Here is a 9,453-nt window from a genome sequence, read left to right as displayed (position 1 = left end):
TGGGATTTAGGCACCTAACCTGTTTAGGCACTTTCAAAAATCCCACTGGGCACCTAAATACCTTTGAAAATTTTGCCCGTAGGACTCTAAATCTCATTGATTTAGGTTTAACCCCTAGTGGGCCTGCTACCTATTGGAATTTTCAGCCCTGAGTTAGGCGGTTCTGTGCATGGGGATTGTTAAGTGCTTAAGAACAGGATTTTCAGAAGCTGGCCAGCTGAACAGAGAGCCTCTTATGCTAGCCAAGAGTGAAAGGCTGAGAAAAGGGGTGGGGGAGATGAGAGGAGTTTAGGCACCCAAGTGGCTGACCTGCTAAGCCTGGCTGATGGGGCAGAGATAGAGACTTCCTTCTTCTTTGGATCCTCAATTGTGAACCCTCTCCTGGAATTAGGCATCTAAGCCAGGTCAGTCACTTAGGTAACCCATGCCCTAGCAGCTGAAACTTTCTTTCTTTCTCTCTCTCTCTCTCTCCCCTGCTCATGCTCAATAGCTTTCTCATGCTCACCTTATGTTTCCCTGTTCTCCTAGATGTCTTGTTGCAGATGCTGTACTGCTCCTCGACCTAGCGATGGCCTGCATCTGGTCCTCCTGCTGTGGGCTATGACAGGTATCAGATCTTAGACATGCTCAGAGCACAGCCAGGGGTCAGGCTCCGAGGGCAAGATAAGTGTTCCCTTGCCTACTTTAGAAGATTCTACTTTGGGGCTTTGGCATGAGCTAGGGCTTCAAGCAGCTCATTAGCCATGGAGTAACAGCAGGGCTTAGGTTGCTTTGAAAATGCCAACCAGTGGAAACTTAGGCTTCAAGGGGAGTTTAGGCAAGTCTGGAGCTTGGGTTTTGAAAATGTCAGTGGCGCCCACATGGTGGATACCAGTGCCTACATCCCATAAATATCTAGCCACAAGTATCTAACTCACTTTTGAAACTATGATGGGCTCCTAAGTCACTTAAACTATAGCTACACTTATGGTGGTGTGTAGAGTACAGGCACTACACAGGTAGCTACGCAGTGCAGTGAAAGGAGAGCTGCATCCATACTCGTCACTGTGGTGTGTTAGATACACACCATAGTAAACGGCTCCAGCTGTCACCCCTCCCCACCGTGGAGCCTTTCCCTGCTTCCAGAGCCTTTCGCTGCAGCAGGGAAAGGATGGGGCAGCAGGACACCACACTGCTAACAATAGCAGTGTGTACATGGAAGGCACTGCTTGGGCATGTAGAGAGCTGCGTAGGGTATATAGCCTGTGGGCTGAGGTGTGAGGGACACTCTATTCTACTCTACCCATCTAAGCCAGGCCTCACCATCTCTACTGCTCTTTATACCTGTGCTAGCTGGGTGTGCAGTGTCTGTACTCTACACACCGCTGTAAATGGAGATGTACCTTTAGACACTTTTGAAAGTGTTACCCTAGATGAATATAACGGTCACTTATGGCTTTAAAAATCTCTGAAACTAGAAATATATCCTTGTTAGTTAAATAGGCACTTTCTGCTCTGTGAGGATCATTGCTTATTATTTGTATTATCATAGTGCGTAGGAGCCTCAAGCACAGGCCAGTATGCCACTGTGCTAGATGGTGTACAAACACAGAACAAACTATCGTGTCCTGTACTGAACAGTTAGCAAGACCCACATTAGAATCAGAAAACCACTATCTGCAAATAAAGCCCATTATATCATGATGAAGACTGTATCGGGACCCACAGTGGCAGATGTAGGTCAGAGAACATTTGACTTGTTTCCTCAAAAGAGGGTGCAGGAAGAAATTATACTGGACTTTCCATTTCCCTTCAAATAAATATCTCCAGTACCCCTGCAAGTGAGGCTGAGGTTATTTTATTAAACCCTAGCATTTGTCTGGTTCACAGTCCCCCAGTTGTGGGATGCATTACCAAATTTAATTTAAGGTGATGGGGTGTTTTGAAAAGCCATCTTTCCCCTTTGTTTCAAGCTTTATTTTTTAAATTTTTGTAGCAGCAACAGCAGCAGCATAAAAACAGAAGAAAACCAGCACATCCTGGGGATTTATTGTACCTAGCCATTTTAAGACAACTGGGATGATTAATTGTTCTCCTTTGCTATATGACTGGCATAACTCTAGACATGAATGGCCAGCGGCAGTCTACAGTGCATGCTGCTGAAAGTGAAATGTCAGAAACCAAATGTTCCTGACAAAACATCACTAACAAAAATGTCATGCAACACGCTGAGTAACGCAACAATCCCCCCACAATATCATCTAGTTGTGATTAGACTTCCGTGTTGGAATGATCACAACTTAACAATGGGACGGACTCGTTCCTCTGCCCCATGTAATATGTCTTAATATTATTCCTTTTGTCTCTTACTAAATTAAAATAAGCAAAAGTGGGAAAACAAATCTCTTGTCAAAGTCACCGGTTTTTACAAACAGCCCCTCCAGCCAACTTAGCCAAAGGGCAATACACACAGCAGCAAGTGCTGCCCAAATTCTTTTCTTGTCTCAAGGTTCTTTTTCATTCCAGCATTGGCTTCCAGTGGAGAACAGTAAGAGAGTCTCCCCCGTCTCCCCTAGAGATTATTGTCAGATTCAGTATTCCCACCCCCCCGTCTGCCAGAGTACTCAAGGCTGCAATGCCTATAAGGTTTCTTTTCTCACCATTCTGTAGAAGTGTAGCTAGATGGAAAACAGCTTCAATTAAAGCATTAGGGTTTTTCATTTATCCAATTAAAAAGTTCCTTCTGATGCCTGTAGCATCTTTATCACTCTTAATCTCCCCTCCCCCCAGCGCCCGCCCCAATCCACCTGGAATAGAGGGAGTTCTATTAAAATAGTTTCACTCATTTCTCTCTGATAGATCCTTAATGATCATGATGGACAGCTACTCACAAAGTACTGAAGCTGCCCCCGCACCATCCTTATTCAACATTTATGTCGGACCACTGGTTGGGCTGAGACAGCATTAACTTCAAAGCTACTAGAATGCTAATGGCACGCAGCTCCCCCCACCCTCCAATCTCTCATATCAAGTGCAGACAATTTTGTCTCTGATCTGTCCCAGCATCTAAGGGAAATTGCAAGCTAGATGAAAAACAGCCTGTTCGAGAGAGAGAGGTTATGAGTAGGAAGGAGAAAGCACTTTGAGGAACCAAGAGGAGCGATGACCTCACCCTTCATTGCAGTCATTTGTCCTCTGATATTCAAAGTCATGCACAGTCTTAGAATCCTAAGAGTTTATTGCTACTCCCATGCAGCCAGGGCATGTCCCTTACTATATGTATGCACAATAGGGCTCTCATCTCTGTTTGGATCTCTAGCTGCTACTGTAACAAACAATATTTTCAATTTTGGTTGGCCTGCTCCCTAGACATAGCACAGTGAATTGTAGAAGCACATCTCTGATGATCTTCACTCTCTAGTAGCTCCCTGTCTTATTTCACCTCTGTTATAAGCCGTTGATCTCAAAAGTTGGTAGCTGACCAGGCCAAAGCTCTCAGAAAAGTACCCGGAGATCTTTAATATCCTGAGCAGAGAGGATGTTCATTGTTAACGTCTCATACAAGAGACCCCACCTATGGTAAAACTAGAGAGAAAATCTCTCTCAGAAGGAACTGGTCTAACCATCTCTGCTAGAACTGGAACCTTTCCTCCTAGAGAATCTTGATATTTTAACACTGACAGACTGGGATGAAGAAGGGTCAGAGAGTAGAAGGGTCAGAGAGTAGTGGAGGACTAGTACTGTTGAACCTCTAGGCAAGTGCTTACAGCACCTGTAAAACACAGCACATTCTATGCATATTATGAGTCTAGCGGGTTGTTTATGCACAAATTTGCACAGGTTTAATTAAAACAATCCAAACCCTATGTGGACACTATTCCAGTTAAAGAGCAGCTTCTTTCAGTTTGATTTAGACCTGTTCCAAAGTGACAATCTAAACCTAAACCTAAATAAGCCTGGTTTAAACCAAATAAGAGAGACTCCTCAGCCTTTTGCACCAGTTTAACTAAAATCAGTTTAAAAAACATCACTTTAAACTGGTGCAACTCTGCACATAGACAAGCGCTGGAAATCATTTGGGCGCTAGACCCAAAGCTGAGCACAGATGCTTGGGTGAAAGTGTCTTCTAGCCAGGGCCGGCCCCAGGCACCAGCTGAGCAAGCTGGTGCTTGGTGCGGCAGATTGTTCGAGGCGGCATTCTGCCCAATCCTAGGGCAGCACGGCGCTTTTTTTTTTTTTTTTGTTCCGCTCTGGCCGCCCTGTAGGGGGCGGCGGCGGCGCGGAGAACCAGAGGGTCCTGCAGGGCAGTCTTCTTCCTTCCCTCCCCGCCAACCGGAGCGGAGCCCTCGCGGCAGGTGGCAGCGCAGTGGGAGGGGCCGTGTGGCAGCGCCCCGGCTGTAGCTCTGGCCGCCCCCTTCCCTCTCTCCCCCCCCCCCCCCCCCCCCCCCCCCCCCCCCCCCCCCCCCCCAGCCTGTCCCCCTGCACCCGTGCTCTGGCCGCGCCACAGGTTGTTTGTTTTGTTTTGTTTTGTTTTTGCTTGGGGCGGCCAAAAAGCCAGAGCCGGCCCTGCTTCTAGCTCCCTTATCAGTTGGTCACTACAATAAGCAAGGCTCAACATGGGCTTGGAATCACTGGGTGGTAGAAAAGATAGTTACCTTTTCTGTAACTGGTGTTCTTCGAGATGTGTAGCTCATGTCTATTCCACAGTAGGTGTGTGTGTGCTTGCCCCATGCACCAGTGTCAGAAGTTTTTCCCCTAGCAGTACCCATAGGGGAGTGCCCCTAGTGACCCCTGGAGTGGCGCCTCCATGGCACGGTATAAGGGGTGCTGTGCGCTCCCCCCACCCTCAGTTCCTTCTTGCCGACAACTCCGACAAAGGGGAAGGAGGGCGGGATGCGGAATGGACATGAGCAACACATCTCGAAGAACACCAGTTACGGAAAAGGTAACTGTCTTTTCTTCGAGTGATTGCTCATGTGTATTCCACAATAGGTAATTCCAAGCTATATCTGTTGGAGGTGGGTAGGAGTTCACAAGTTCTTGGGATGGAGCACAGCCCTGCCGAACCCAGCATCCTCCCTGGTTTGGGAGATGATCGCATAATGCGAGGTGAAAGTGTGAACCAAAGACCACGTAGCAACCCTACAAATGTCATGGGCCAAAAAGGTGGCCGACAAAGCCTGCGCCCTAGTCGAGTGCGCCTTCACAATTGATGGCATGGGGATTCCCACCAGGCCATAACAGGTACGGATACACGACATGATCCAGTTGGAGAGCCGCTGAGTGGAGATTGGCCGACCCTTCATGTGTTCAGCTGAGGCGATGAACAGCTGCAAGGACTTTCTGAACAGTTTTGTCCGCTCCAGGTAGAAAGCCAGAGCCTGTCGCACATCCAGCATGTGGAGGCAGCGCTCTTCACTGGACGCATGGGGCTTGGGGCAGAGGACCAGCAGGAAAATGTCCTGACCCATGTAGTAGGCGGAGACCACCTTCGGGAGGAACGAAGGACGCGGGTAGAGCTGGACCTTATCCTTATGGAACACCGTGTACGGGGGCTCGGAGGTCAGGGCCCTGAGTTCCGAGACCCACCCAGCTGATGTGATCATCACCAGGAAGGCTACCTCCCATGAGAGGTGCAACCAGGAGCATGTAGCGAGCGGCTCAAACAGGGGGCCCGTGAGGTGGGCCAGCACCAAGTTCAGGTCCCACTGTGGGATTGGGGGCCTGACGTACAGGAAGAGACGATACAATCCCTTAAAGAATCGGCCAGTCATAGCATCGGAGAATACCATGTGGCCCCGCACTGGTGGGCAGAAGGCCGACATGGCCGCTAAGTGCACCTTGATGGACGAGGGCGCCAGGCCCTGGGCCCTAAGGTGAAGGAGGTAGTCCAAAATGAGCTGGATCGGGGCAGCCACAGGGGAAACACCCTGCTCATCCACCCATCAGGAGAACCGAGACCACTTTGCCAAGTAGGCTCAGCGCGTGAAGAGTCGCCTGCTTTCCAAGAGGACGCACTGAACCCCTTCCGAGCAAGTCCTTTCCTCCCGGCCTAACCATTGAGAAGCCATGCCGTGAGGTTGAGTGCTGCTAGGTTGGGGTGGAGGAGGCAGCCCTGGTCCTGGGAGAGCAGGTCTGGGCGGGACAGCAACGGCCACGGTGGGGCAACCGCCAGGCCCGTGAGGGTCCTGTACCAATGTTGCCTGGGCCATGCCGGGGCAATCAGTAGGACCTGGGCCCTGTCCGTCTATCTTTTCCAGGACCTTGACTAATCAGTGGGAATGGGGGGGAAGGCATAGAGAAACCGGCCCAACCAGGACAGGAGGAAGGCATCGGAGATAGCGCCCCGTCCCAGCCCCCCCGCTGAAGCAGAACCAGGGACAGTGACAGTTCTGCTGAGTCGCAAACAGGTCCACCTGGGGAGTTCCTCACTCTTGGAAAGGTCTGTGCGCTACCTCTGGGTGGAGAGACCACTCGTGCTGAGAGAAGTCCCTGTTCAAGCGATCCACCCACAAGTTCTGGGCGCCCGGTAGGTAGTAGGCCTGTAGGCAAATGTTGTGGGCTATACAGAAGTCCCACAACCTGAGGGCTTCCTGGCACAGGGCAGAGGATCAGGCCCAGCCTTGCTTGTTGATGTAAAACAAACATTGAGACCGCGTTATCCGTGAGAACCTGACTACCCGGCCCTCCAGGTGCAAGCGGAAGGCCATGCATGCCAGCCACACCGCCCTGAGTTCCTTGACATTTATGTGGAGGGCCAGGTCTGTGCAGACCCCCACATGGGCTCCCCACCCCAGGTCTGTGCATCCATCAAGGGAAGTGCCTCTGAACAGGACCCCGTGGAGCATGTTCCCCAGGGAGGACCACCATCGTAGGGAGACGATCACCAGTTCAGGCACAGTAAGGACTTTGTCCATCGTGTTTCTGTCCCGGGAGAACGCCGAGGCCAACCAGAGCTGGAGGGGCCTCATCCTGAGTCTGGCGTGGCGGACCACATACGTGCACACCGACATATGACCCAAGAGCTGGAGGCACGCTCTGGCTATTGTCACTGGAAACCTTGTGACCGTGTTGATGAGCCCTTTCAGGGTCTCAAACCTGTCTGGTGGGAGGGAGGCTCTGGCTGACATGGCGTCCAGGACCACCCCGCTAAACTCTATGCATTGTACTGGGACTAACGTGGACTTGGTGTCGTTTACCAACAGGCCCGAAGTGGCACACATGAACAGAAGGAGCGCCACTTGATCCCGCACCTGCGACCGGGAGCTGCCCTTGACCAGCCAGTCCTCCAGATAGGCGCTGGGGGGTCCAGATCTTCCCCTGAGGTAGACTGTTACCACCGACATACACTTTGTAAATACCTTGGGGGCAATGGACAGACCAAATGGGAGGACCGTAAATTGGTAGTACTCCTGCCCAACCGTGAAACAGAGGAAGCATCTGTGCCCCTCGAATATATGGATGTGGAAGTACGCGTCCCGCAGATCGAGGGCGGCGTACCAGTCCCCAGAATCCAGGGAGGGAATGATGGAGGCCAGGGAGACCATGCGGAACTTGAGCTTCACCGTGTACTGATTCAGGCCTCACAGGTCCAGGATGGGCCTGAGCTCCTCTTTGGCCTTCAGGATAAGAAAATAGCGGGAGTAGTACCCCTTGCGTTTGAACTCCGCCGGCACCACTTCCACCGCTCCTAGGCCAAGGAGCCATCCTGCTGCTCCATGTGGTTGACCGACTCGGTCACCAGGGAGTTAGGGGCAGGGTGGGTGTATAGGTATTCATGCTCCTTGGTGGGCACAGAAAGCTCTCTTAGAGATGGGGGCAAATGAGACCAGGGTTTGCCACAAGTCACTTGCCTCTGAAGCGTGGGGCCAACATTGGCGGTGCTCCTGGTACCAGCATGGACATGACATCCCGGGCCGCTTGAAGGGCCTCTGGTGTGGAGGGCATCCAGGCATCTGGGGAAGCCTGCTCCAACTGGGCCGGGCTACTCCGCTCAACTTGAGTCGGAGGCCTAGAGGCCGATGGGGATCGAGGACTGCACAACACTGGTCTAGTCTTTGCCCCAGATTTACTCTGGTGCCACGACGGAGAAGGCCTCTTCTTAGCCTTCTTGGCGTGCCCCGTGGATGGGGAGCGGTGCCGACTAGTAGATGGCGCTGGGGGGGGGGGGAGGCGCCGCACACTGACATCGAGGTGCCCGGTGCTGACTCGGAGCAGCGCACCAGAGTCAGGGTCAATGCCGACTCCATGAGGATAGCCTGGAGCCGAATGTCTCTCTCTCAGTCCAAGGCTTAAATGACTTGCAAATCTTGCAGCGATCGCTGAGATGAGTTTCACCCAAATAATGTAAACAGTCCGCGTGCGGATCACTCACTGGCATTGGGTGCCTACAAGTGTCACATGACTTAAAACCTGGGACGCGGGGCATGCCCTGGCCTGGGTGCACTAGCTAAACTAAAACTAATCGAGTACTAACTACAGATCTCGCACACTGAATGAACAAGAGCTCTGGGGACAAGCTGCAGCAACGTTGGAGCAGAGCAGTTCCAAAGCACCTTCACTGGCAGCAAGAAGGAACTGAGGGTGGGGGGAGCGCACAGTGCCCCTTATACCGTGCCATGGAGGTACCACTCCAGGGGTCGCTAGAGGCACTCCCCTACAGGTACTGCTAGGGAAACACCAACACCGGTGCATGTGGCGAGTATGCACACCTATTGTGGAATACACATGAGCAATCACTCGAAGAAGAACATGGTTTGGAAAGAGATGAGATAGACTGAAGACATCTGCTCCCTGATAGAAGAGAGAGAGGTGAGGGATAGCTCAGTGGTTTGAGCATTGGCCTGCTAAACCCAGGGTTGTGAGTTCAATCCTTGAGGGGGACACTTGGGGATCTGGGGCAAAATCAGTACTTGGTCCTGCTAGTGAAGGCAGGGGGCTGGACTCAATGACCTTTCAAGGTCCCTTCCAGTTCTAGGAGATGGGATATCTCCATTACTTATTATTATAACACTGAGGGCTTCCCCAATCTATCCAAAAACAGTCTGTGCATGTTCCCCTGCAGGATCAGTGTAACATTGTGGACAGTGTTTGAGAAAGGCAGATTTATTTTTAATGACCTGTACTATACATGCTATACTTTTTCTGCAAAACATGTAGACAAGTCCACTTTACTATCTCACCATTCATACTCAGTCATCATGAGCATCACATTATAAACTAGCCTTACTCTGCCCCCCCCCCCCCAACACACACACACTTTGTGACTGGTGACTGTAGTTGAGATGAACAGTAAATTGACACAGAAATAACACTCTATACTATTGGATCTACACAGAAGGATCAGGGAGACACTTCACTTACTGCAATTTGAGATCTGTCACCATCATACAGCTAAAATGATCTAATTTGTAAAAGGATCTAGGACATATTCCAAGCTCAAAGCTATGCACAAGGGCAAATTAAGCTGCTTTC

This window comes from Trachemys scripta, chromosome 6 (genome assembly GCF_013100865.1).
Source record: "Trachemys scripta elegans isolate TJP31775 chromosome 6, CAS_Tse_1.0, whole genome shotgun sequence".
Taxonomy (NCBI): domain Eukaryota; kingdom Metazoa; phylum Chordata; order Testudines; family Emydidae; genus Trachemys; species Trachemys scripta.
The sequence above is the reverse complement of the archived record's forward strand: the minus strand, read 5'-3'. Positions refer to the sequence as shown.